Source organism: Megascapheus bottae, chromosome 11 (genome assembly GCF_031878675.1).
Source record: "Megascapheus bottae isolate mThoBot1 chromosome 11, mThoBot2.hap1, whole genome shotgun sequence".
NCBI lineage: Eukaryota > Metazoa > Chordata > Mammalia > Rodentia > Geomyidae > Megascapheus > Megascapheus bottae.
Window position 1 is genome coordinate 54,779,672 of NC_143519.1, and position 26,805 is coordinate 54,806,476.

A 26,805-nucleotide genomic window follows, 5' to 3' on the forward strand; every position below is an offset into this window, starting at 1 on the left:
CAAGGTCTTTCATGAGACTGCATTCTGTGTGTCACCTGAGGCCATCATCATCAGAGGCTTATTTAGAAATGAAACTCTGCTCCCTTTCCCCAGGCAGCAGATTCGTGCTGCCATCAGCATTATCCTTACCCCCTCTCTGTGGCCCTCTCCACAGGCTTCATATACATTTCTTAGACTGTTAAGGACTCCTCAGACCATGGTGGACCCATGTAGGAGAGAACAGCCATTCAGAACGCAGTCTTCTTATGACCTAGCCTCCGAAGTCATACTACATCTCTTCAAGCATCACTAAGTTTGGTTTGAAGTAAGAAGATCAGGACTAGCCACCTCCATCTTGGCCACACAGTCAATTGTAAGTTCTGGCATCTTGTCTTCATGCTGGGGGAAGGTGAAGCCACCACCTCCCCACTGAGGGATGTTCTAGAATCCCAGGAGAGAGGATACTTGGCTGATAGGTTACTGAACTTGGCAGTCTAGTGTGCCTGGACCTGGGAATTTCCTGTGACCCTGCTCCCTGACCTGACACCCTATTTAGGTCTGGACCAGCTCAGGCACCATTATGCCATGTCACATGTCTCCATGTTCATGTCTGCAGCCTGTCTCCAGGCTGTTCTCCAGTCACCATGGCATCCCAATTCAACTCTCCATTGGGGAGGAATTGGCTTGTTGGTATCATTTTTGTTCTTTCCTCACTGACCTATTTCCTGACTGTGATAAGTGTATTTCTGACTGCTGGTCTTTGAGACAGGAGTTCACCATGCAGTCACTGGCATTTTAATAAAGACTCCAGATTCAACCTCTCAAAATGTGTCATCTCTGTATTCTCATCTTACAACAGGCTCACATGCAAGAGATAGGGAAGTTAGAACTATCTTTGGGAAGGAGGACTGAACAAAGATTCTTACATATTTTAAGACCATCACACATTAAATACCTTTCATAGTATTTATGCTGTTTTCTTCACATTTTAATCCTTCAACTTTTTTTTCTTCAATCATACAACTTCAAAACTCTACTCAGGTATCAACATTATGAACCTCTCCGTCCTTGAGTTTGAACCTGTACCACTTGCCTTATAGAATTAGGATTGTGCATTTTATTTTTGTTTTCCTTGTTTATTTCCTCTGATCTTTAGGGTTGGGCTAGTAATTTCTATCTCAGTTATCCTTCTTGATTAGTACAATTCCTGTCACATTTGTAGGTACTAAGAGTTTATAAAACAAAGCTGTGCATTTATTGTTATTAGTGCCTGGCACACAGAAAGTATAACAAATAAACAAGAAAATAGACAAAATAAAGTGCTAAGCACTCTGGAAAGCAGTGTGGAGGTTTCTTAAAGAACTGAAAATAGACCTTCCCTATGATCCCGCCATACCACTCCTGGGCATCTATCCTGAACAGCATAACCCAGGATATGATAAGAACACCTGCTCAGCTATGTTCATCTCTGCACTATTCACAATAGCCAGGCGATAGAAGCAATCCAGATGCCCTACTGCAGATGAATGAATACAGAAAATGCGGTATATATACACAATGAAATTCTACATAGCCAACAAACAAGATAAAATAATGGCATTCGCAGGGAAGTGGATGAATCTAGAGTGAATCATGTTGAGTGAGACAAGTCAAGACCTAAGGAACAAAAGGCACATGGTATCCTTAATATGCGGCTATTAAATCCAAAGAGTACAAGAGCGAGGACTCAATAACTGCATACCCAAAGCTATGGACATGGTAATGGAAATACAAACATAACTATATAGACATAAAAATCTATGACTCTATAGACATAATGTTTTATTTCATAAATTAATAGGTTTCTAAGACATACAAACCCTTAGCCTAATTGTGATTAAGTTCTAAATACTAAGTCCCAGTGATTGTAAATAGAGATTCCCTCCTTGAACACTTGTATATTAAACTTGTCATTTAAAATATGATGTAAAAATCAACGTTAATAAATTCTTTTTAAAAAAATAAAGTGCTAAGAATGTTCACGAAGTTGACAGCAGTGGATCTAAGAGAAAAGGACAGACTTAAGAAAAATACAAACACTGGATCAAGGAGAGATATAGGGAGTCGGAAACAGAATGATTTGTGAGCATCTAGTTGAAATATTGGTTAATTAAGAGAAAGGAGGAGTCAGTGAGAAGGGACAGAGTAGGAAGAGTTTATTTTCGAAGATGTAGATTTTAGGATGTAAGAAATTTTTCTATAGATCTTAGAAAAAAGTTTCAAAAGTCAGGGGAAAGATTACACAAGATAGTTGTAAGAGATGCTTTCTATACTTCCAAGTTACTTTCACTGTTTCAGATAAAGGACCATAAAAATGGGAGAACTATTGTTGAGTAGGAAGAGAGGAAGAATAAATTACTGTCTCTAAGGTCTCAGGAATAGAGAGGAAGCTGATGCTTTACTATTTCCCAACTTCCACAGGTGTCAGCATGCTAGACATTCTGGCCAACTCTGGGCAAACTCCTTTAGTCATTTTCCTAAAACAAGGGCATTGTTCATGAAACAGTATGGATGAATTATCATTTCCTTTTTTCTCTAATATATCAATGATCAAAGAGATTTGCAGTTTTAACTGCTAAGTTGAATGTACTTAAAACTCAATTTGATTTAATTCACAAAAGTTCAGTTTAATTTAATACATAATTCCAAGGCATCACTTAGAATTGTAGCTGATAAACAAATCCGCATGTTGACTTGCCTGGAATTCTCAATGCATCTCTAGTCTATCATGTATCAAAAATTAAAAATGCCATTTCTTAAAATAAGACTCTTCTTTACATGAAGTCACTTTTTCTATAGGCAACACCTACTTTCTTTCTTTCTTTCTTTCTTTCTTTCTTTTTGTCAGTCCTGGGTCTTGAACTCAGGCCCTGAGCACAGTCCTTGGGCTTTCCTCACGGTTAGCACTCTACCACTTGAGCCACAGTGCTACTTCTGGCTTTTTCTGTGTATGTGGTACTGATGAGTCAAATGCAGGTCTTCGTGAATGCTAGGCAAGCACTCTACCACTAGGCCACACTCCTGGTCCCAAGCAACATCTTCCTTTTTTTTGTTGACATCCATTTTTATTTACTAAGGTATATATTTATGCTTATATTTATTTATTTATTGGACAATTGAGAATAACCAGACTAGCAATTTTCAGTATTAAAGTTGTATTTGTGAATCACATATATGAATTGCTTCTACAGTTTTGTAAGGGCTCTTTTTTCCCCCCATATATTTCTTATTGTAATTAATAGAAGGGTTTCATTATATTCACCAGATTACTTCATATACTTTGATACCCTTTCTTATGTCTTGGTCTCCATTTCCCTTCCCCCACCCCCGCTCCTCACCTTGTTTTCCCTCCTTTTCTATCCGGTTTCATATAACCAAATACGCATATATATAATATAACAGATAACAAGGTGAAATACTGTAACAATATGAGATAACCAAGGGACAGCAAAAGAGATGAGAGATAACATAGTACATTAAGGACAACAATCACTCATTACATGGCTTTTGTTTCTATATCCTGGAGGTCCTTTCATTTAGCGTCATACTATATGGTGCAAGCAACATCTTCTTAATATGAGTATAGGTAGAAGAGAAGACTGAGACTCCAACTCCTCCATTTTTGAAAATTAGCCTAGTTCTACCACCATCTCATGATAGGTGATTTGCAATCCAATTTTGGAAAAAATATAGATTTTCTTTGGGGCTAGTTTTCTTGCTTTTCTCCCCCCCCCCCACCCTGCATCAATATTTTTCAAACTTTTTGCCCCTGACCCTCCCAACTTAGAAACCCTATGAAGTTCTGATATCCTGTTTACATTTGAAGCCTTCCTCCCCCTCTCCCCCAACACCCTGTAGAAATGTGAGACCAGACATGAAACTCATCTTGGCAGCTGTAAAGGAAGTCAGGCATGTAAGCCAGAATGATCTCCTTCACTCTTTTGCTCCTTTAAGGACTAGGACAGGAAGTTCTGATAGACAGTGTTATTTTCAATGAGGATAAGCATGCTTTTCTTTCTCATTCAACTTCTTTTCTGCTGCTGGCCAAGATGGCTATAAACAGAAAAATATGCATGTGTGACTTCTTACCTTCACGCTGGGTATTTTGGTGTCTCAAGAGGCTTACACAAATAGAGGTGTTGATGTCAAAGTCTTTGCCTGACCTCCTCCAGCAGTGTCCCAAGGAAGCAGCTGCTCACAATGCATGTTTTAGTGAGTTACGTGTGCTCATAAAACGCTACTGCAATTCACAAAGCTATCAACTTTGAGTCATGAAACAAAAACACCTGTCAGAGGAGTTTTATTTTAACTTGCTAATGACACCACACATAGGCAGACAGAGGACAATGCCATCATTCCAGGGGACAGTTTTATGCAGCAGGCCTCTTGCCCTGCATTCAGGATACCACAGGCTTCCTTTGATCACTAATCAGGGAAGAGCCTCTGCAGACACCATAAATCCATTGTCACCAGAGAGTTGTCCTCCTCTGCATGCAGAAAAGCATGGTGGATATTAGCACAGAGACCAAATTTAAGGCAGTTACCACTATCCATGTTTCCCCCAAATTTGCTCATTGCTTGGCATATCACTTTATTTGCCTCATAATTTTGAGGTCATACAATGGCTTTTTGGGTGACTTTTTTTTGCCTGTTATAATAAAAAATAAAACCTCCTTATTTTGGAGCAGCAGAATAAGTTTGAAGGCATACTAATGAAAGGATATGATCTGGGTCAGGTGTCCTTGCCTAGTATACACAAAGCCCTTGGTTTGAATCCTCAGTACCACATATACAGAAAAAGCCAGAAGTAGTACTGTGGCTCAAGTAGTAGAATACTACTTGAAAATTCATGGGCAGTGCCCAGGCCATGAATTCAAGCCGTAGGAATGGGGAAAAAAGGACATGATCTGTCTCTGCACCAAAATCTCACAGAACTTTTTTTCAGGGGGGAGGGGAGTGTCATGGGGTTTGAACTCTTTGCCTGGGTGCTGTCCCTGAGCTCTTCAGCTCTTCCACCCTACACTTGAGCCATAGCCCCATTTCCCATTTTCTAGAGATTAATTAGAGATAAGCATCTCATGGCTTTGAAGTGCCCAGGATGGCTTTGAACCGCTAACTTCAGATCTCAGCCTCCTAAGTAGCTAGGATTATAGACGTGAGCCACTGAGTTCTACAGAGCTATGGCTGGCATTTCCAGGCAATTTCCATCTCATTTGGCAGGCGCCATCCAACCTAACACTGCAACAGAGTCCATTAAGATCAGTGTTGGGCCTTGTTTGCTAGGTAGAGACGTTCAGCCCGTTCACAGCTTCTCTATTTAAAATGTCAGCACAGGACAAGGAATTAGGTACTGCCACTGACTGAATGTGCCCCTCCAGATTTCGTCATTGAAGGCATAACTTATTTGGAGATAGGTTTTAATGAGATAATGAAGTTAAAATGGCACCATTAGAATGGATTCTACTCTAGTAGGAATCAGTGCCCTAATCAAGAGAGGATATGAGGATTAAGATTAAGGAAGACCTGTGAAGACAGAGACTAAGTGAGCCATCTCCTAGCTGCTTCACTACAAAGTTTTCCTCAGAATGGCTTGGGTGCTTTAGAACGTGAATGCAGTTTCAACCAGCAGAGTGATCAATGAGAAGCTTTAGGATTAGCTCAATCTCCACCCATTTCTCTTTTTTCTTTTGTGTGTGTTGGTACTAGAATTTGAACTCAAGAGCTGGGCACTGCCCTTGGACTCTTTTACTCCAGCCTGACAGATCTAATTCTGATGGTTAATGGGAGATAAGTTTCGCTGACATTTTTGTCCTGGCTGGCTTCAAAATGTAATCTGCCGATCTCAGCCTCCTGAGTAGCAGGAATTATAGATATGAGCCATGGATACTGGGCTGTGTCTAGTCTGACATTTAAAATGAGTAAAAATATTTAGTTTTCTGGTATGAATCTGAGAGTGTCGTATGAGTGTCTAATATAACAAAACTTCACTGAGAGAGGAACTAAACACAAAGCTGAGTGACTCTGTTACACAGCTAATGATATGTCCCTTCACCAGCCAGGTTCAAGGCCTCAGGAGTGAGGCTTCAGTAGCTACTCCCAAGATCTTAGACTTCCAGCCTCTAGACTGTGAGATAATACAATCCGATTGTGTCAGCCACCCGAGCAATCTAGTTAATGATATTTAGTTATAGCAGTCTGCATGAATTCATACCAACGCTTCGTAAAACTTCGTTAGGACTATCCTTAAACAGAGTATGATTTCCTGATTACTGATCTACTGATCGCTTTCCCCACAGGACTTAAAACAGGATCAATGATTCTTTGCCTTAGCTATTCACAAAACAGGCTGACCAGTTTTAATAGTTAGAGGCTATTTAGAGTATTAGTAAAGGTATAACTTAAGTATTATAAATAACACTTAAGAAGTAAAGAGATTCTTGTCTAGCATGAGAAAGGCTCTGAGCTCAATTCTCCAGCAAAGAGGAGAGAGAGGGAGAAAGAGAGAGAGAGGCAGAGAAGTACTTTTTTCTTTTTTTATGAAAGAATTTATTAACATTGATTTTTACATCGTATTTCAAATGACAAGTTTAACCAACAAGTGTTCAAGAAGGGAATCTCTACATACGATCACTGGGACTTAGCTTTTAGAACTTAATCCAAATTAGGCTAAGGGTTTGTATGTCATAGAAATGTATTAATTTATGAAATAAAACATTATGTCTATAGAGTCATAGGTTTTTATGTCTATATAGTTATGTTTATATTTCCATTACCATGTCCATAGCATTGGGTGTGCAAATATTGAGTCCTTGTTCTTGTACTCTTTGGATTTAATAGCCACATATTAAGGATACTATGCGCCTTTTGTTCCTTAGGTCTTGACTTGTCTCACTCAACATGATTCGCTCTAGATTCATCCATTTCTCTGCGAATGCCATTATTTTATCTTGTCTGTTGGCTATGTAGAATTCCATTGTGTATATATTCCACATTTTCTGTATCTATTCATCTGCAGTAGGGCATCTGGATTGTTTCCATCGCCTGGCTACTGTGAATAGTGCAGAGATGAACATAGCTGAGCAGGTATCCTTATCATATCTTGGGTTATGATGTTCAGGGTAGATGCCCAGAAGAGAAGTACTATTTTAAAAATGCAATAAAAGGAGTCACCCAATGAGGTCTTGTTTCTTTGGTTTTGGTTTAATATACACAGGCTTTTTTTTTGCAATAAAGGGTGAATTACATCTTTATTAGAGTTCTGCCAACTTTTTCAACACTAAGCTGTCATATTATCGCCTGGCTTCATAGTTCTTTATTCTCACCGAAATATTTGCTGCTTATTTGCTCTCTTCTAGGCTCCAAGCCTGGAAGGTAAATGAGACTTTTTCTGCTTTCTGAGAGCTCAAACCACATGAGAGAATGGCTGCAGCAAGCCACTGCACCATGAGCTCTATGATGCCAAGGAGAGAGAGAAATCAGTGAATGCAGCACTGAGATGAAGGTAAGGTAAGAATTATCTCTGTGAGACTTTGTGAAAATTAATTTTCTGCAATTTTACTACAAAATAGGAGATAAGGGTAAAATTTTAAAGGTAAAGCCTGTATGAATAATTTGGGCCCACGACAACAGATCTCAATAAAAAAACGCTGGAGGTCAGCAAGGTATAGTGAGTGGTACATAGATATAACCCAGGATACCAAGGAGGATGAGATAGGAGGATCTCAGTGCAAGCACAATCTTGGTAAAGAAAAAAAAGTTAGCAGGAACTGGCATCTCATTTGTACTCAAAGACATACTTTGTTCTCTGTAGCATCTGTAGGCTCTGTAGCTCTGTAGGCTCCAATGTGCCTTTAAGAAACTTAAAAAGTAATTGAACGAGTTTGCACTCCCACCAACAGTGTAGTAGTGATCCCTCCTGGCCACATCCCCTCCAGCATCTGTTGTTATTAGATTTCTTGATCCTGTCCATTCTAACTGGAGTGAGGTGGAATCTTAAACTTGTTTGCATTTCTTTTATGACCAGAGATGTAGAGCATTTCTTCATGTGTCTATAGGCCATTTTTATTTCTTCTTCAGAGAAGACTTTGACCCATCTTTTAAAAGGATGGGTGTTTCTTTGGATATTAGTTTTGGAGTGATTCAATTTTTTCAGCTGTTGATATATTTTAGATACGAGGCCTTTGTCTGTTGTATGGTTAGTGAAGATCTTCTCCCATTCTGTAGGCTTTCTAGTTAATTTGCTAGCTATGTCCTTTGCAATACAGAAGCTCTGCAGTTTAATGCAGTCTCATTTATCCAGCCTTTTTCTGATTTGTTGTGATTCTTGGTCTTTATTAAGAAAGTTTCGACCTTTGCCAAGGAGGCCTAGTGTATCTCCTATTCCTTCTTGTAAAGTTTTCAGTGTATTGGCCCTCAAGGTCTTTGATCCATTTGGAGTTAATTCTAGTGCAGGGTGACAAAGAAGGATCCAACTTTAATTTTCTGCAGGTGCTTAACCAGTTCTGCCAGCACCATTTGTTGAAGAGGTTGTCTTTCTTCCATTCTATTTTTTTGCACCCTTATCAAAGATTAGGTGGCCATAGGTCTGTGGTTTAATATCTGGGTTCTCAGTTCTATTCCATTGGTCTTCAGGCCTGTTCTTGTGCCAGTACCAAGCTGTTTTGATCATTATAGCTCTGTAATAGAGTCTAAAGTTTGGTATTGAAATTCCTCCTGTGCTGTTCTTTCTGCTAAGAATTGTTTTTGCTATACGGGGTCTTTTATTATTCCATATGAAATTTTGGATTGTCTCTTCTATTTCTTTAAAGAATGTCATTGGGATATTGATGGGTATTGCGTTGAATTTGTAGATAGCCCTTGGCAAAATTGTCATTTTCACAATGTTGATTCTTCCAATCCAGGAGCATGGGAGGTTTTTCCATTTCCTCAGTTCTGCTTTAATTTCCTTTTTCAGGGTTTTAAAGTTTTCATCAAAAAGGTCATTTACATTCTTAGTTATGTTAATTCCTAGGTACTTTACTTTCTTTGAGGCTATTGCAAAAGCAGTTGTTTTCCTGATTGTTGGGATATAGGAAGGCAGTTGATTTTTATTGCCCCATTTGTAAGGAAATGGAAAGACTTAGAAAAAATCATATTAAGTGAAGTAAGCCAGACTCTAAGGAACATACATTCAATTTTTTCCCCTCATTTGTCATAATCAGTAGAAATATCAGCTAAAGCATATAGGGCTGGTGGCATATTTCCCCCTTTTTAATAAGCATAGATGAATTGTACCAAACTGTTCACTCCTCCCTACCTTCCCCACCATGGTCCTCAACTGGATCCCAAATGTCTGGCTCTAGAGTCCATTAGCTACTAACTGTCTCTGTCTCTCAGAAGGAATAAGACCTGAAGTCTTGGATGTGTTTAATTTGCGCTAGGTTTTTCTAGGGTACATGTTTTCAACAATTCTGCTCCTTGTATCTACATAAATTCCAGAAATCCAAGTGTTTCTTTTATTGGTCAGTCATGGGGCTTGAACTCTGGGCCTGGGCACTTTCCCTGAGTTCTTCAGCTCAAAGCTACTGCTCTACCATTTGAGCCACAACACCACTTCTGGTTTTCTTGCGGTTAATTGGAGATAAGAGTCTCATTAGGGATAAGAGTCTCATGGACTTTGGTGCCTGGCTGGCTTTGAACTGTGATCCTCAGATCTAAGCCTCCTGAGTAGCTAGGATTACAGGCAGCACAAGCTACTGGTGCCCTGCTAAATCCACATATTTTAAATCACATAAAATTAATATTTATAAATAGGCATAGAGGCTCCAGCTATCAATTATTTCCTCTTTGGGTGTTCTAGTAAAAGTTATTTCTGCAGTTTAAATGTTTAGTCTAATAAGTCACAGGCCTGTAAACATTTAATTTCTATGAATCCCAGACTTGTCATCTTTAAAATGAGTGCCTTGGGCTAGATGTACTTCCAGTATCAAAATTATATATTCTATCTGTCAGCTCCGCTCCAGTTCTTGCTTAACTTGTGTGTGATCAGTCTTCTAGGAGTGAGTGTGAATATCCATTCATATCTTCTGTGGTCTAGGAAACCACATTCCTAGAATTGATCATGTCTGTTCAAGTCCATGAGTAGTTGGCCATCGGAAACCCCAGAGATTAAGTATTGAGACTATATCATTATGCTTGTGCTGAGAAGAATGTTTCCTTGGCTTTAGTTTCAATTTGGCAGCAGCTGATACTAATTTAGACGGTATATTACACTCATTGGTCTTGCATGATTGCTCATGGGAAACCTGATTTGAATCCACTAAAACAGCAGTGCACACCAGCTTACAAGGTAGCAGAGGAATGATACCTGCTGAACAGTCTTCAGGTACCAAATGGTGCATGAGGTTCATTGGGCTTCACCTCACAAGTCATGAGGACTTACAATAGAGAGAAGAAATAAGTCATTTAAATCATCTAGAAAAGATAAAAGAAGAGTTCAAAATCACTCCGCTAGTTAAACCTTATTTAATACCTTCATTGAATTTAGGACCTTTCTGCTTAAAATCCTTCAGTAGACTGAATGTTCAGGAGGTAGGTGGAGTAAAGGAAGTGACATCTAGGGGTAGCTAATGGATGGCAGATGCTGTGTGGAGTCTCATCATCGTAATAAAGTAACAAAAATAAGATGATCCCTGGTAGCTCACGTCTGTAACACTGACTAATCAGGATGCTGAGATGTGAGGATCATGGAGTGAAGCTAGCTTGGGCAGGACAGACTACTAGACTCTCACCTTTGATTACCTACCAAGAATCCAGGAATGGAGCTTTGAGTCAAATAGTAGAGCACTCGCCTCGAGTAAAAAAGCTAAAGGAAGGCACACAGGATTCAGAGTTCAGGCTATAGTGCCAGCACCTCCCCCACTTCACCTCCCCCCCCCCCCAGCATATGTCCCTGAGATCTTTAGTTTAAGGTTAGTGCTCTACCACTTGAACCACAGCCCCGCTTCCAGTTTTCTGGTGGTTAACTGGAGATAAAAGTCTCATGAACTTTTTTGCCATGGTTGGCTTCAAATAGTAATCCTCAGATATCAGCTCCTGAAGTAGCTCAGATTACAGGCGTGAGCTACTGGTGCCTGGCTTGCATGCTTTTATTTACTGCTTACAACTCCAAGGAATATATAAACTTCTCCAACTTATCTCTATCTCTCTATCTATTTTCTTTTTGAGACAGGATCTTGCCATGGAGCCAAGGCTGGCCAAGAACTCTCTATAGTTTAAACTGATTTTGATCCTAGGATCCTAGTCTCTTGAGTGCTAGCATTGCAGGCTTGCACCACCACGCTCAACTTATATCCTTGACTTTTTTTGTTTTACTGTTTTAACAAATGATGAATATTGTTCGTATTTATTAAATGAGGATATTTGGTGTTAATATTTACAATGTAGCCATATTTCCACCAATAATAAATGGTTACTGCAGGCTTCATATACCCATATCTAAAATTATTATAGCTTTTCTTGTTTTGTTAAGAATTTTGATATTTTCCAAAAGATCTGCACTTTGTATCTGAAAATTTCCAAATTGAAAAGAGACTTTGGTGATCCTAATCTTATTAATTTACTTCAAAGGAAACTACTAGCTTCTTGTAACTTGAGACCTTCTCAGCTTAAGTTACTTCCCTTATTTCTGAGATCACTAGCAATAAGGCATACATTTCCCAGACAATAATTCCTAAATTGAATTGTCCATCAGAGAGCTCAGCTCACCTATGCAACTTTTAAAAATGAAGATCTCCCAATGCCAACACTGACCTATGAAATCTAATTTACCTGGCTAGCAGATGTGTGATTCTGATGTGAGCTTAACTTCACAGGTATTAATATAACTATTTTCTCTAAGCTGCTACACATCAAATCAGAAGGCAGAGTATTGCTATCAGAATTACAGTGGGCTGGGCTTTGGGTCAGAGCAGGTAGAACAGGTGAGTGGAGGACAGATGCAGCATAGGAGCCAGTGGTCCTGGTAGATAGTAGAGTCTATGTAGAGCTGACCTTTGAGTAGAATGACAGAGGTCTCTGGGGACAATATAAACCAGGAGATGTGATGTGGCTGGCCCAGAAGTTGTTACGCAGTGAAAAGCTTGAGGCCAGGCAGCTAGCACTGTCGTGGATGTATTTATACAGTCTGAGTTACGAGAGGTCCTTAAACCAGAGACAATGCACAAAGGAAGAAGGTCTATACTGGGCCAGGAGGATGGTAAGGAGTAGGAGAAATAACAAGCGAGTCTATCACACAGTGTGGTTTGAGGGAGGCTGTCAGATTCCCAGACATTTTTAGTAGGAAGAGTCTATGCCAAGAGCTTACGCTTGCTTGCTTGCTTGCTTTCTCTTTCTTTTTTCTTTCTATCTTCTTTCTGTCTCTCTTCCTTTCTCTTTCTTTCTTTCTTCTTTCTGTCTCTCTTCCTTTCTCTTTCTCTCTTTCTTTCTTTCTTTCTTTCTTTTCTGCTGCCAATCCTGGGACTTGAACTCAGGACCTTACACTCTTGGTTGGCCTTTTTTCTTAAAGTTGGTATTCTACCACTTGAGCCACAGCTCTACTTCTTGGTGTTATGTGGTTAAGTAGAGATAAAAATCTCATGGGCTTGCCTGCCTAGGCCTTATTTGAACCTTGATCCTCAGATCTCAGCCTCCTGAGTAGCTAGGAGTATAGGTGCGAGCTACTAGTAAATTAGGCATTATTCATTTCTTTCTTTCAGCATCCGCTTCTTCCACCTCTTAATCCAGACATTAAAATGCACAGTTTATAGGTTCTTTCTCTGCATTGAAGATTATTCAACTCTTTCTTTGTTAGAGGAAAGATGAAATGTTTCTATAACATTTCAACACATTTTCTATATTTAGAAAAACCCACCATCTTGTTTTTCTAAGAACTTGGGGAAGCCATATGAGCCTCCTTTTTAAAAACTTATATTTGAGTACTGTCACTGAGAGTTTTGATCAAGGCTAATACTGTACTGCTTGAGTGGCAGTTTCACTTTCAAACTTTTTTGTGGTTATTTAGAGATAAGAGTCTTATAGACTTTTTTGTCTGGGCTGTTTTCATGTTGTTTTCATTGTTGCTTTGGTCAATCATGGGACTTTAACTCAGGACCTGGGAGCTGTCCCTGAGTTTGTTTCCTCAAGGCTACATTCTCTTCTTTGAACCACAGTGTCACTTCTGGTTTTCTGGTAGTTAGAAATAAAAGTCTCATTGATGGGGGTTAGGGGAGGGAAATGGTGACCAAGACATGAGAAAGGGTATCAATGTATGTGAAGTAATGCACTTTCTATCTGGTGAATATAATGTAACCCTTTTATTAATTACAATAAAATATATATGAAAAAAAAAGAGTCTCATCAACCTTCCTGCCTGGGCTGGCTTTGAACTGCAATCCTCTGATTTACAGGCATGAGTCATCAGTGCCCAGCCTTGGGTTGATTATGAACTGGCATCCTTAGATCTCAGTCTCCTGAATCACTTGGATTACAAACCTGACCTACCACCACCTGACCTTCATGTAATATATTCTAAACATTTTCTTATGCATCGTAGGTTAATCATTGAGTCTTGTTATATAGTCCAGATGTGATCCCTTTGTCCCAGATTCCTGCTGTTTGCCTTTGTGTTGCATTGTACCACTCAAAGGTTTACTATCCAATTGGACAATGATTTTATTGTAAATAAAAATGCCAGACACCATCATCTTACTGTCTGGGTTTCTGTTGTAGTCCAGGCACTAAATGTGCTGCTTTGATGCATCATGATATTAAATCAAGTGTTTGTGATGCAAAACTTCCAGAATACAGGAAATCTACTCTAGCAGCAGAGTAGATTTAGGGAGATAAATTTCAACTGACAGACGTAGGTAGATGGTAGATAGGTAAATAGATAGATACAGACTGAAATAGAGAATATCTAGGAAATAGGTGGTAGATATAGATACATATAAGTAGATGATAAATAAATTAATAGACATAGATGAAAGGTAGATAGACACGTAGCTAGATGGACAGATGGATGGACGGATAGAGAGATAGAAATCTGTTAGCATAAAGCATCGATATACACAGATATAAATATGACTCTCCCATGTTTGAAAAGGAAATGTGATGGCATCTCCAATGTGCTTAGTTTTCCTCCTTGTCATTACTTTTGCTTGTTCTACAAAGACTGCATTTCCATGGGCTGCCTTTGAACCCTGTATGTGGTCTCTCTCACTACTTATCACCAAGTGTCTCTTTCGTGCATAACTGATAGTACTAAGCAATAGTCTCAATAGTAAAATTGATTAACTCGTCTTGCTGACAGTTGCTTTAAATCATGAAGTAGAGTGATTCAATTTATCTCAAAACTGTCTCAGTTCAGAGTGCATTTGTTGCAGCTACTAAACTGATCATAAAGGACTTGCCACAAGAAATCTTTTCATTCCCTGCTGTATTCTGTATGCCTGTTTTTATAAGGTTAAAATTGAAATAGAGTGGTGCTGAAATGCTTTAAAAATATCATTTCCTGAGTAATATGCCTGAGACAGAATTTCTGAATCTATTTGCCAAGCTGCCATCAATCTGTCACTTCAAAGCATTTCCCTAGCCATGCCCACATTTAGCAATGGGATGGTCATAAAACTTACACGGCAACTTAGCTGCTGGAACAAATGTGGATGAGCACGTGGTAACAGGAATGTTCCAAAGCCTGGAGGTGCACTGGAGGGACAGGAAAACCAGGAGCAGCACCATGGGATGCCGAATAGCAATTAGTCTTCCAGAGAAGGATTGTTGGGGATCACTGTATAGATAAGGATGTGGCCTGATTAGGAGCTGGCAAGGGGCTGGGAAGAGACATGGAGGGAAAACAGGTTTCTCTACCGTGCTCTGCTGAGCACCGCAGTTCTTCCTGCTGACTTCCCCACTTAGTTCCCTCACTGAATGTGTTTTACTTGAATTGTGCAGAAAATGGACCAAGGGAATGCCGAACGAAAAAAGACTTTGATCGCCAAGCTGTTCTGTTGACGGTGTTAGTTATACCCGACTCTTTTAGGGAGAGTTCCTTGTTATTAGCTCAAGAGATTTGCTGTGATGGATTCAAGCTCAAAATAACACTTATCCAAGATAAATTGGGCAAGTCGGGCACCAGTCAGGTGACTCATGCTTGTAATTCTACCTACTCAGGAGGCAGAGATCTGAGAATCGTGGTTAGAAGCTAGCTGGGAAAAGGAAAGGCTGTGAGATTCATATGCCTAATTCAACACACACACACACACACACACACACACACACACACTCACACACACACACACGTAGGAAGTTGGTAGGTAGGAAGTTGGTAGGTATAGATGTCCTCTTTCAGTGGACATCTATAAACACTAGTAAGCTGCCATGTGGCCTGCCAGAGATTCTTTCTGATATCACTAATCCCTAGTGCCTATCATGTAATTCCTTAACTAGTGAAATTCATAGCACATACCAAAAAAGTGGATAAATTCACACATAAATATTTGAAAACACCTGTACAATGAATGCAAATAAAAAGCCAGCACATTGTGACATTGTGTCTTGAGTCCATGGCTCTCACAAATTCCTTCCTTCTCCAGATCTGTTTTCAACTGTTCCAGATTTTAATCATTGCATTGTTCCTTATTGTAATTAAGTCACTGTGCATATCCTTCAGCGACACAATTCTGGTTTTTGGACTTACATAAATGGGCCATATTGTAGGTTTCCTTTTGGAATTACTTTCCTTTAACACTGCATTTTCTATGGCAATGAATCATGCTGTGTGTAGCCATAGTTCAATACTTTTACGAATAGAGTATTCAGTTAAATAATGTAGTGAAAAAAATGTTTAGATTTCCCATGGAGCTGGAATAACAGATACACATCTCTATGCCTAGTGTATTCTCAGAAAGAAGATTTCACTAATATTTGTACTCAGCCTGTCCTCAAATCACAGTCCTCCTCCTATCTGTCTTCCCTAGAGCTTGGATTAGAGACATAAGCCTATTGTTCCTGGCTCTACCATATATATATATATATAATATATATACACTATATATATATCAAATGTATATATATATGTATATATAGTATAGGAGGCTTGAACTCAAGGCCTGGGTACAGTTTCTGAGCTTTTTTTGCTTAAGACTATCTTTCTACCACTTGAGCTACAGTTCCACTTCCGTGTGTGTGTGTGTGTGTTTGTCTGTGTGTGTTTGTGTGTGTGTGTGTGTGTGTGTGTGTGTGTGTGTGTGTGTAGTGTAACAATCTTGCTACTGGAAACATAGCATTTAAGATACTAGGGGAAATTTGCCCTGCGTTGTATGACAAAATGCTCTCTTTGACAGCTACAGTAATTAAAGAAATATAAGAAGCAAGACTGCTGTGAAATAACAGTTGGTCATGCAGAATCTGATGGTCTGAGTTTGAATGTCAGCTTCATAATTCCCTAGCTGGCTAACCTTGGGTTACTGACCCAACCACAGTATATCAACTTCCTCTATCACATGGAAATATCAAGACTTACCCTTGGATTAAATGAAATAGTTGGTACAAACTACTTGGCTCATAGCCACAGTTCAGTGTTAGTTACATTAGGTCATGCATAAGCCACATTTGTTTAATCATGGAATTTCCCCTGTGAACGATGAGGTGTTTGGGTGGAGGGCAGGACAGGGCAAAGGAGAAGAAAGTTGAGAACTCCCTGTAGCATTGCCTGTTTTTATTCTGAATGCTATACACTGTGGAAATATAGCACACACTTATCCAGTGGGACAGGGTGGTAGCTGTTATAACAGCACAGAAAAAAAATCAACTATTTTGAAATAAAAGAATTTTTGGATCTAAATAGATCACTTAATGAAGACATGCATGCTCTCTCTCGCACACAATCCAAATGTTTTGTTTGCTTTTTCTTTTATAAAGTTATGCCAGAAAACCATTTGAGCATGTGTGGTTTTAGGAATGAGCTTATAAATCTTTCTCTTATGTTTTCTTCTGAGAAGCAGTGAAGCAAATGAAGGTAAACAGTAAAGGATTTCTTTATTTTTTTTCCTTTTTACATTTTGTTTTTAGTAAAATAAAGATGACACCAAGATTTGAGAAATTCCAAACTGGATTTGGAATAGAGATTTTGGAAGAAATGTTCTTTGGCTCTGTCAGCTCTGGAAAGTTCAAGAGACCACTGGAAGGTAAATAAGAGTCAGGCTAGAGGACATGCCTGTACTGGCCTGCATGCCAATGGCTGTAGATTTGTTTCTTTATGTCCTGCAGACATTTGGGGAGAAAGAGAGGGCTGCTCTTTCAACACTTACGAACAACAGAATCTGACAGGAAGCTTAAGGAAAGCAAACCTTGTATGTGCAGTAGAGGTGTGGTAGACATTGCTTTGTTCTGTAAGTTCCAAATCTTACCTCCCAGACTCTACAGGAACTCATCTTACAAATGATACTCTAATTATCATTTTGGAAACACTTCTCAAGCTAGTTTCTGCATTTGATAAGGTCTTTGTGATCTGGCCTATACAAAGTGACTAGAAGACTGAAGGATGGTGGTTTAATGTCTATTCGATTTAATTTTTTACCTTCCCTAAGGTCATACTTTGGCAAGCTAAAGTGATAATGAGATTTTCCTGGCAATGTCTTTTGGCACTGCCAATGTATTGATGTCTAGGATTGTATGAAAGTTACTCTGCCATAAACTGCATTAAGCATCCAGACTAAAGAAAGAATGAGAAAGTCTGTGCTTTGGCGACAGAGCCCTCTGCTAATTCTTCAGGGGTATTTCAGAACTGAGGAGATCTTTCAGAGCTGCCCCAAATTGAGAGCAAAGAAGCAGGTCTTGGTAACCTGCAGCAACTATTAATTTAATGTGAGTCTCCCTTGGAAGATAGTATAAACTGGGATAAAGCATGCCCATTGGTCAGAGAGAGAGAGAGAGAGAGAGAGAGAGAGAGAGAGAGAGAGAGAGAGAGGGAGAGAGGGAGGGAGGGAGGGAGGGAGGGAGGGAGAGAGGGAGAGGGAGAGAGGGAGGGAGGGAGGGAGGGAGGGAGGGAGGGAGGGAGAGGGAGGGAGGGAGGGAGAGAGAGAGAGGGAGGGGAGAGAGAGAGAGGGAGGGAGAGAGAGAGAGGGAGGGAGGGAGAGAGAGAGACAGAGAGACAGAGAGAGACAGAGAGACAGAGAGACAGAGAGAGACAGAGAGACAGAGACAGAGAGACAGAGGTTTAACTCAGAATCATCAGCAGTGAAAAATCTGGTGTCTGGAAAACTACTGGTATGGGTATGAAAGAGGGCAACCCTACCAGCACACCATAGTATCGAATTCTGGAATCTTATGCTTCTGGTAGTAAGTCTATCCCAGCTGGAATCAATTACTTTAGAATCAGGGCTGTTCTTACTTATTGGGTATGCCTATAAGAAGAAAGCCAGAATGAATTATAGTCTAAGGAGCTTCAATGTCCTGACTGAGTCTCATCATCTTTTTTTTTTCCAACTCCCTATTCTAGTCTCTTTTTACCCTTGGCTACTATCTCTGCTGGTGTGGGAAGTTTTCCTAATGAAGATCCATTACATGACTTGATATGATGTTCAATGACCGAGTACTCTCTGAACAGTACTCTTTTGGGCTTCCATGAGCTGATTTGTTCAGGGTGGAATCACTGTCCTTTCTGTGGGGTGGGTTGAATTAGGAAGTGTGTATCTAGCTGAATTAGTGATTCAAGACAACTATCTCTGCATTGTCTTCAAAGAGGAGTAGAGCACATGCTACTCTTTAATAGAGGGGGGCTCATTTCTGCAGGCCCAGAGAGCACAGGATGACCTAGAGTTTCAAAGTTCTTGAGCCCATTGATCCAGATATCCCAACCCCCATTTTACCCTTTCCTTCCTTTGTAATTAAGGTCAGAACCTTGGCATAAAAGACTTGTTGAATTTGATAGTTGAATAAACTCCAGGGTCCAGAGACTAATCCTCAGTTTCTTCTACCTTTCTAGCTATAAGATGAGAGAATTTTAAAATGTGATAAATGTGCAACTGTGATTTTTATAATTCACCCCAATGAGTCATTAATCAGTATGGTGGTTTTAAATGCATCAGCAAATTTTGAAATAGCAGCTAGCCATGGTGACTCACCTTGGTCAGGTAGAATGCTGTTAAACTGTGTGGCCTCCAGGGCAATCGCCATTGACAGTATGGTTTCCACATGACTCTTCTTCCCATTATTGGGACTTTTTTCTCCAGGAATCCAGCTACCAAGAAACAGCTAAGTAGTCATTGTTGTTGTGCTGCTAGAAGCTAGCATCAACCACTAGTTTCGGAGTGTCCAAGATTTCCTGTGATTCTACCTCCTAACATTTCAGCCAATCCATTTGGTGCTGAGCTCTGTCCAACTGCAGATCTGTTTTCAAGAAAATATTGTTATTGCTAAGTTATTGCTATTATTAAGTTTTGAATCCATTTGTTACAGACAACTAGATAGCCTAGAAACTGCCATATGGCTTTGGATCCTTTATAATGATGCTTCTCTAGTATCTCTGAATGAGATACATGAGATATTGTACTAGCTGGCACAATTCTCTATCATTTGTTTACTTTACACTGGTCCCATTGTGAAAACCTTAACAAATGCACACCTATAGCACATAACATGCACAGGCCACGAGGACTGTACCTATTAAGAGGGAAAAAAAAGTCCATATTGTTATCTGTCCAAGATATTTCCAAGGATCATTTTTCTCCCTTTGCACCAAGTCCTTGGAGATGCATTTCATCTGAAAAGAAAATTATGTACAGGAAGTCTCTTGGGATTGCACTCAGAAATAGTACATGAAAGGAGCATCAACATGGGTTAGGAGTTGAAGATAATGGGAACCTAAGGAACTTTTTTGACTGAATGGAGAAAAGTAATGAGTGATTCTTCAGTCTACCTGATCAGCTCATCTCCCATAGTGAGACTCCATGTAACTGACTCAGAGTTCAAGCCAACCAGTGAATGTTCATGCATGCCCATATGTGCACATGCACACACATACACATGCACACATACATACATTTTCATTGCTTTAAATTATACAATCTGTTGCTCTGGCAATATGCAGTTGCTCTCTGAAGCCCATTTAGAATCAGCTCCTTGGGGTAGAGTTCCTCTAGTATCTTTTTCCCCCCTCTAATAACTTTGCTGATTTTCCTTTAGTCCAGCAGTAGCCTATTAATTACTAAATATTTTAATATTGCCTTAAACTATTTATCTTGGGCAAGCTTTCAGCCTTGCTCAATTCATCTCAGCTTGCTTCAAGGAAAACTTTCTTTTGATGTGGGTAGTAAATCACTTCCTTGAAAAGCTACATGTAGTTATATAGGAGCTTAAGAAAGAAACTTGTTTAGGTAACTCAATCAGGTCATCAAATGTTTAATTCTTTTCTTTCTCTCTCCTTCCTTCCTTCCTTCCTCCCTCCCTCCCTTCATTTTCCCCCCTTCCCTTCTCCCCCCCCCTCTTTCTCTGTTTGTTTTTTTTTCCTGCTAGAGCTTGAATTTAAGGCCTGAGTACTGTCCCTTAATTCATTTATATTTACCCTGAGTGAGTTCTTCTTATACCCTGTGTCCATATGTTGTCATTTATTCGTGGAGAAAAAGCGATATATATTTTTCTTACTTCTTTGAAAAGAAAATTATTTGTATAAAATTGCTATGGTCTCCAAATACTTGCAATATATATTTCCTCCAAAATGTTCTTCCATCTCACTGCTTCTAATTTAATGACAAAGTATACAGTGAATTCTATTGGCTACATTTCAATTTTTTTCTCTTAGACTTGTGTAGCTTCTGAAAGTACTACCTTCTCTTGTAAGGCCTGTCTTTATTCCTTCTCAACAGAGTTAGTCACACTTGCTTCTCAACATGAGTACACGTTTATGCATCCACCTACTGAGGTCTACCAGTGGCTACTACATAGCCTACTACATGCCAGTTTTGGAATGTGAGAAAAACTCCATGATTTGTTAACTAGCTAATCAATGATTATGTATATATAAAATCCCCAAAACAGTGCCCTGGACCAGGAGTTTGGCCTAGTGGTAGAGTGCTTACCTAGCATGCACAAAGCCCTAGGCTCGATTCCTTGGTACCACATACATAGAAAGCACTGCAAGTGGTAGAGTGCTAGCCTTGAGTGAAAAAAACAAAACAAAACAGTGCCCTAATGTCTACGATAAAAGAATCAGAAAATGCTGTGGAAAGAGAATGAGTAAATCTTAAAGGATGAGCAATAGTTTACTAGTTGCGGGGCAGAGTGGACATTTGTGGAGAGGGTGGACACGGTCTGAGCAGAGCTAGGCCTCACGGGATGGTTGTACACAGCTGGGAAAGGCTAGAGAACTTTATATCAAGCAGAGGTGAATGGCTGGGAGAAGATACAACTGAGCAAAAGGGAGTACTACAAATGTTAGTGACTTGGAGGCATTGTAGTTTACCCCTGGGAAACTGCAAGTGTGACCACATGTACAATTATCTCAGTATGGGACAATAAAAGCTAAAATAAGTAATACATTTAAGGTATACAAGAGCTAAGAGTAATATTTGTAATTAATGGAGTACACAGACTAGTATTGTTAATAGAAAAGTAGTTCTTAAAGTCAATAAAACAAACATTAATACTTCAACAGTGGGTAAAGAAAACCACTTGACAATCCCTTTTAAAACATTGACAATGGTTTTCACTACATGGTTGAGTAAATGGATTCCTCAAATTTTCTCCTGTGCCATTACTATAATTTCTAAATTATCCAAAACTAATGATACACTAACAATAAGCCATATATTCAAATTACTTTAATGTAAAGATTATTGTTTAAAAATCACAGGTAAGAATGGGTGCAAATTTGAGTGAGTCACGTGGTAAAATAATGAGCACATAGAAAGAGACTATAGCTGCAGGACAAAGCAGAACCAAACTCAAGAAATATTAAGAAAGGAAATAAGACTGTACAATTAATATTAGTTTGAGATTATATATTTCAATTTGAAGTTTGGGGGAATCATTTTAGACTTATCAGTGGTGTTTGTTCCTAAATTCCCTTTTAGTAATCTAACTATTTACAAGGCACATCTAGATCCCAGAAGATAATTCCCAGGACTCTGAGTGGGAAAAGTATGTGGCAGATGGATTAGATGATTGTTTCCTATTATAGGTTACAAAGTTGAAGACTTCCCAAGATAGGAAATTTAGGAAACATTCATTTAACAAACTGATATAGGAACAATTGGGATATCGTACTCTATGAATCACTAATAGTGGTATATAGTGCATAGTATTTTCCAAACTTTTTCACCAGGGCCACTTTTCTCTGCCTGTATCAGTGATAACTGTTCTGTGATACAAACTCAAAAGCTGGATTAGACATCCACAGACGTGTTTTAAACATAAAATGTACTTTGAGGTCCAAAGCAAAAGAAGGGGGATAGGAAGAGGGAAAGGTAAGTTTTTCATAGTGTATACCATAGTAATAAATCGATCGCAGTGTCTACATTGCAAGTTGGTCGTCAATAATGTAAAGAAACACTGATAAAAGTGGGTAGGGTAGCTTACTCTATGGACTTGCCATATCTAGTCCCTGGAAGGAATTTCCTTACTACGAGAGACTTCTCCTTTAAGCCCTCAAGCCATTGTGCAGCAATATTTCTCTTAATAAATTAATAAACTGACATCTGCTTATACTGGAACATGAAGTATGCTGCATGATTAAGTAAACTTGAGACTACAGCAAAGAAAGAGGGAGTTGCTAGTTTGAAGGAGCCCCAAAGGTCAAGTAAACATAGTCAATGCTCCTAGGTAATTCAACCCCCTTTCCTCTGTCATCACCTTCTACTTTCCTAGGGACTTCTTTTTGAACTTCAGCAAGCTTTGTGGTCAAGCTTTTCATTATGACATTACTACTTGGTAAAAAAAAAATGACAGATACATAATTAGGTACTAGACACCAGCTTTTCATTTTTCAAGGGAGATGGTTGTGAAAATTATTGTATATTTTGATTTTTGAATCCTATCACCAAATAGCCAGTGACAGATACAACTAGAAAGCAAGCAAGCCATGCAACTACTCATGACAGCCTCCGTCGTTCTTGGTTTTATGTTCCTAAAAGCTATACAATGCTGTGTGGGTCACACCTGAGTCCCTTACAGGCTTGAACTCAATACTAAAGCTTGTCTTTGATGTTGAATTTGCCTATGAATCACCTTTTAATGTTTTTCACTTTGTCAACAATAGACATAATTAATTATGAGAAGGAGAGCGCTGTCACTGCAGAGCACTTCCAGCACTTGCTTTAGCCATTGTCTCTTGAATGAACGTGTTACATTTTTTTTTAATTCTTGTACTCCTATTAAACATGCTTGTAAGTTTTCCTGTTTTGCATTCTCTCCCATGGAGAGAAATGATTTGTTCTTTCCAAAATGGAACATGCATGATGACTCACATTTAATAGGATCATAAACAGATATATTCTACTTGGTAATTTTTCCTGCTTTGAGTGACTATCCATTCAACACCATCTCTTTTGAAGGAGGGTGAAGAATGGTGGGAGCCAGGGGGGTTGGGAAAGGACAATGCATCAAATATTAAAAAGCTGAGGTCAAAACATTACAGTTTATTGCCATCATGTTTCACAGAATATATGAGCTATTAAAATTTCAATACGGTACCATATTATTTGTGATAAAGGTTGTAATGAGAACAAGAAATGACACCAAATGAATCTGTCCTCCTGGTGAGCAAGAAAAAGCATAAACAAAGACTATTCCTGTAACAACATTAAAAGAAGAATTAGATGTTCTTGCCTTGCAAATCTAAGATTCTAGCTAGATATCAGTGAGAGGGGGGGAAAAGAAAACATCAGGATGATTAATAATGTCATATTTTTATAGGAGGCAATTAATCATCCTTAACACTACCACCTGATAACATTCCTAATCTGTTTTTGTTCAGTTTCAAACGTGCCTCTCATTGCTTGTGTTCTACACAGTCATAGTAAGAGGTTATGCTGTGTGTGTTATTCTTAAGAGTGTAATACAACTTAGATATCAGAAGAATAGTGGCATCTTACAATCCTTACCTTTGTGCAACACAGCTTCCTCATCTGCAAAATGCGATGGAAAATTGTACCCATGATAGGGAATTTCTGCGAAATTAACTATAGAGTCTAGATTGTTAGCACTGGAATTCAGCAATTACTATTAGTAACAACAGTCTGATCCTGTAACCACAGGAATGTTTTCACTGCTCTTCTGGCTCTCTAGGCAATTTCAAGGCAGTTTTATGTGCTGGAAGATGATATATTCAAAGGCAAGGTTTATTCTTCATAGCAACACAATCCCAGGAGTGTCTTGACCTCCCTGCCTTGTTTCAGAAGGTAGAGTTTCTCTTGGCCTCTCTCATAGAAATTGTCACACCAATAGGCTATATGGCTACTGGGGAACCTTGTAGAGTTCAACAGAGGATTGATAGACAATGTGCGCTTTTCTGGAGCTTGGTAGTCTTATGTGAAATTAATCACCATGTCCCTCCAGATAGCCACTGTTTTTATGGTTCTGTAGGTGAGGGAAACTGCTAGCATTAGCCAAACCCTCACCCTGTGTTCTCTGTGTTCTTTGCCTCACTACCTACCTTTTCCACCTTTATCCAAACACTAGGAAGGTCCCTGAGCTTCACAGTGTGGGAAAATATGACCTTGAAAGTAATTAGCAGGCATTTCTTTCAGGTTACATAGTTGTTGGCTTTTTGTGCTATGTTTCGTTGTGTTTGGCTTGCTATTCGGAGCCTACTTTCTGGTTCTGCTGTGCAGATTTCATGAAGAGTTAAAGGAATGAAAATATTTCTGTATTAACTCTTCAGGTCTCACAGGAAATAAAGGTTGATAGCTTCAAGTCAAGTAAAACGAAAGCAAACAAAAACTTTAAGGAGTGATAACTTTTTTGACATGTATTTGACATCTTGATAAAATGGACAACCTCTTGCAACAAGAGCATAAAACACAATGTTTCCCTTCATTATAAAAAAATTCCATGTTCATTGTTTTGCTCCTTTGGGTCTCTTGATTTGAGAACAGAGCTACAAGGCATTTGTTGGAGAAAATAGAAGATATTCTGGGAGAGGTGGAAAAGAAAGCCAAGGGAGAGAATAAAACCAATAAGAAGTATGTTCATGGGCACATGGTCTACTGGAAGAGTGCTCCCTAGCATGCACAGAGCTCTGGGTTCGATTCCTTGATATCACATACTCAGAAAAAGGCAAAAGTGGTTCTGCGGCTCAAGTGGCAGGGCATTAGCCTTGAGCAAAAGTGTCAGATCTGATAGTCATAAGAACGTGCACTTCTCACAAGATTATACAACTGAATCAGAACTTGAAACCTGAATCCTACCCATCAGCAAGTTGGCAAAGATGAAATATCTCTAGATTTGGGGTTTTCTTTCTTTTGTATCAGTTCTGGAGCCTGGATACTGTCCCTAAACTTTTGTGCTCAAGGTTGGTACTCTACCTCTTGGGCCACAGCTTTAATTCTAGCTCTTTGGTGGTTAATAGGAGACAAGGGTCTCACAGACTTTCCTTCCCAGTGTGGCTTTCAACCTTGATCCTCAGATCTCATCCTCCTGAGTAGCCAGGATTACATGCATGAGCCACCTGGTGTCTAGCTTCTTCAAGTATTTAAATAAGAGATTTAGATCTTGAAAAATAGATGCTTACAAAATTATTAGAAAGAATGGACTCAGACTAGGCCTCTACCAAGAAATCCACCCCCTCAAGATAAGCTACTAATGGGGATGATGGGGAATTTGGAAGACACCACTTGATTTTAAGCCACCTAGCCCAGAAGAGGCAATACAGGAATTAGGAAACCGCTAACATCACAGTGAAGTCATACAACACCTGCCAAATATGCAAGATACTCAGCACATGGAGGTGGGTACTCCACCTTTATTCTCATAAAGCTGGAAACCACAATTTACTGCAGAACACAGCCCATGTCTGTACTTGCCAACTGTAAACAGTAGCTGTGTCCTCAAGCCTAGCACTTGATCACGCTTTGCCTTCCACATTCATCCATAAATGCATAGATGATTGGAATCAGCAAATCATAGCAGCAATCAAACCTGGGAAAGGCAGCTTCTGGATTTATCATTTGGAAAGAAGGGAATCACAGTAGAAGGACGTTCAAAGGTTGGTGAGTAAGCAAATCTCTGTGCCCTTTACAGTTATTCCTTCTTCACAATGACTGCGTCTGCATTCATTCAACCACATGCTCTTAATCATACTAATGAACAAAGGTGTAGTGTGGACTTAAGTGCAGTCAGCAAAAAGTCTTAGGGCAATGTAAAATTAATTGGCCTGTATGTTGATCAAAACCGGAACTTCAGAATCACTGATGACACTAAATATATGCATATTCTTTAGTATTAACGACCTGTTTTTTTAATCCATAGATCTAGGCTTATGGAATTACATAAAAATGAATTCATTTAAAAACTATTTCTAGAAGGACATCTGAGGAATCTGGAAGAATGGCTAACTTCCCAGAAAACTAGATGAATGGGCCAATATTGTACCTGTTTCCAAAAATATGAGAAGGCTAGATGCCAGGAATCAAGAAGGTTTTATGTCTAGCCATTCAAGAGATAATAGAATTTAAGCCTGAGTTATCTGAGAAATGAGGCACTGCCGGGTTGTCTCTGTCACTGTTTCTGACTTGTCTCGCACCTTTGCCTTAGCCTATGCCTCTGTTCTGTCCTCTG

The 26,805-nt window shown here is 39.2% G+C and overlaps 1 long non-coding RNA gene across 1 annotated transcript in view; it reads left to right on the top strand.

Moving 5' to 3' along the window:
* Positions 1 to 307: 307 nt before the first annotated feature.
* The window catches only part of LOC150057097 (uncharacterized), a 64,505-nt gene continuing 38,007 nt past the window's right edge, over positions 308 to 26,805 (top strand). Inside the window, exons 1-2 of the long non-coding RNA XR_016537038.1 lie at positions 308 to 352; positions 7,374 to 7,519. This is a non-coding gene — a long non-coding RNA (uncharacterized LOC150057097). The remainder of the gene's footprint in view (positions 353 to 7,373; positions 7,520 to 26,805) is intronic.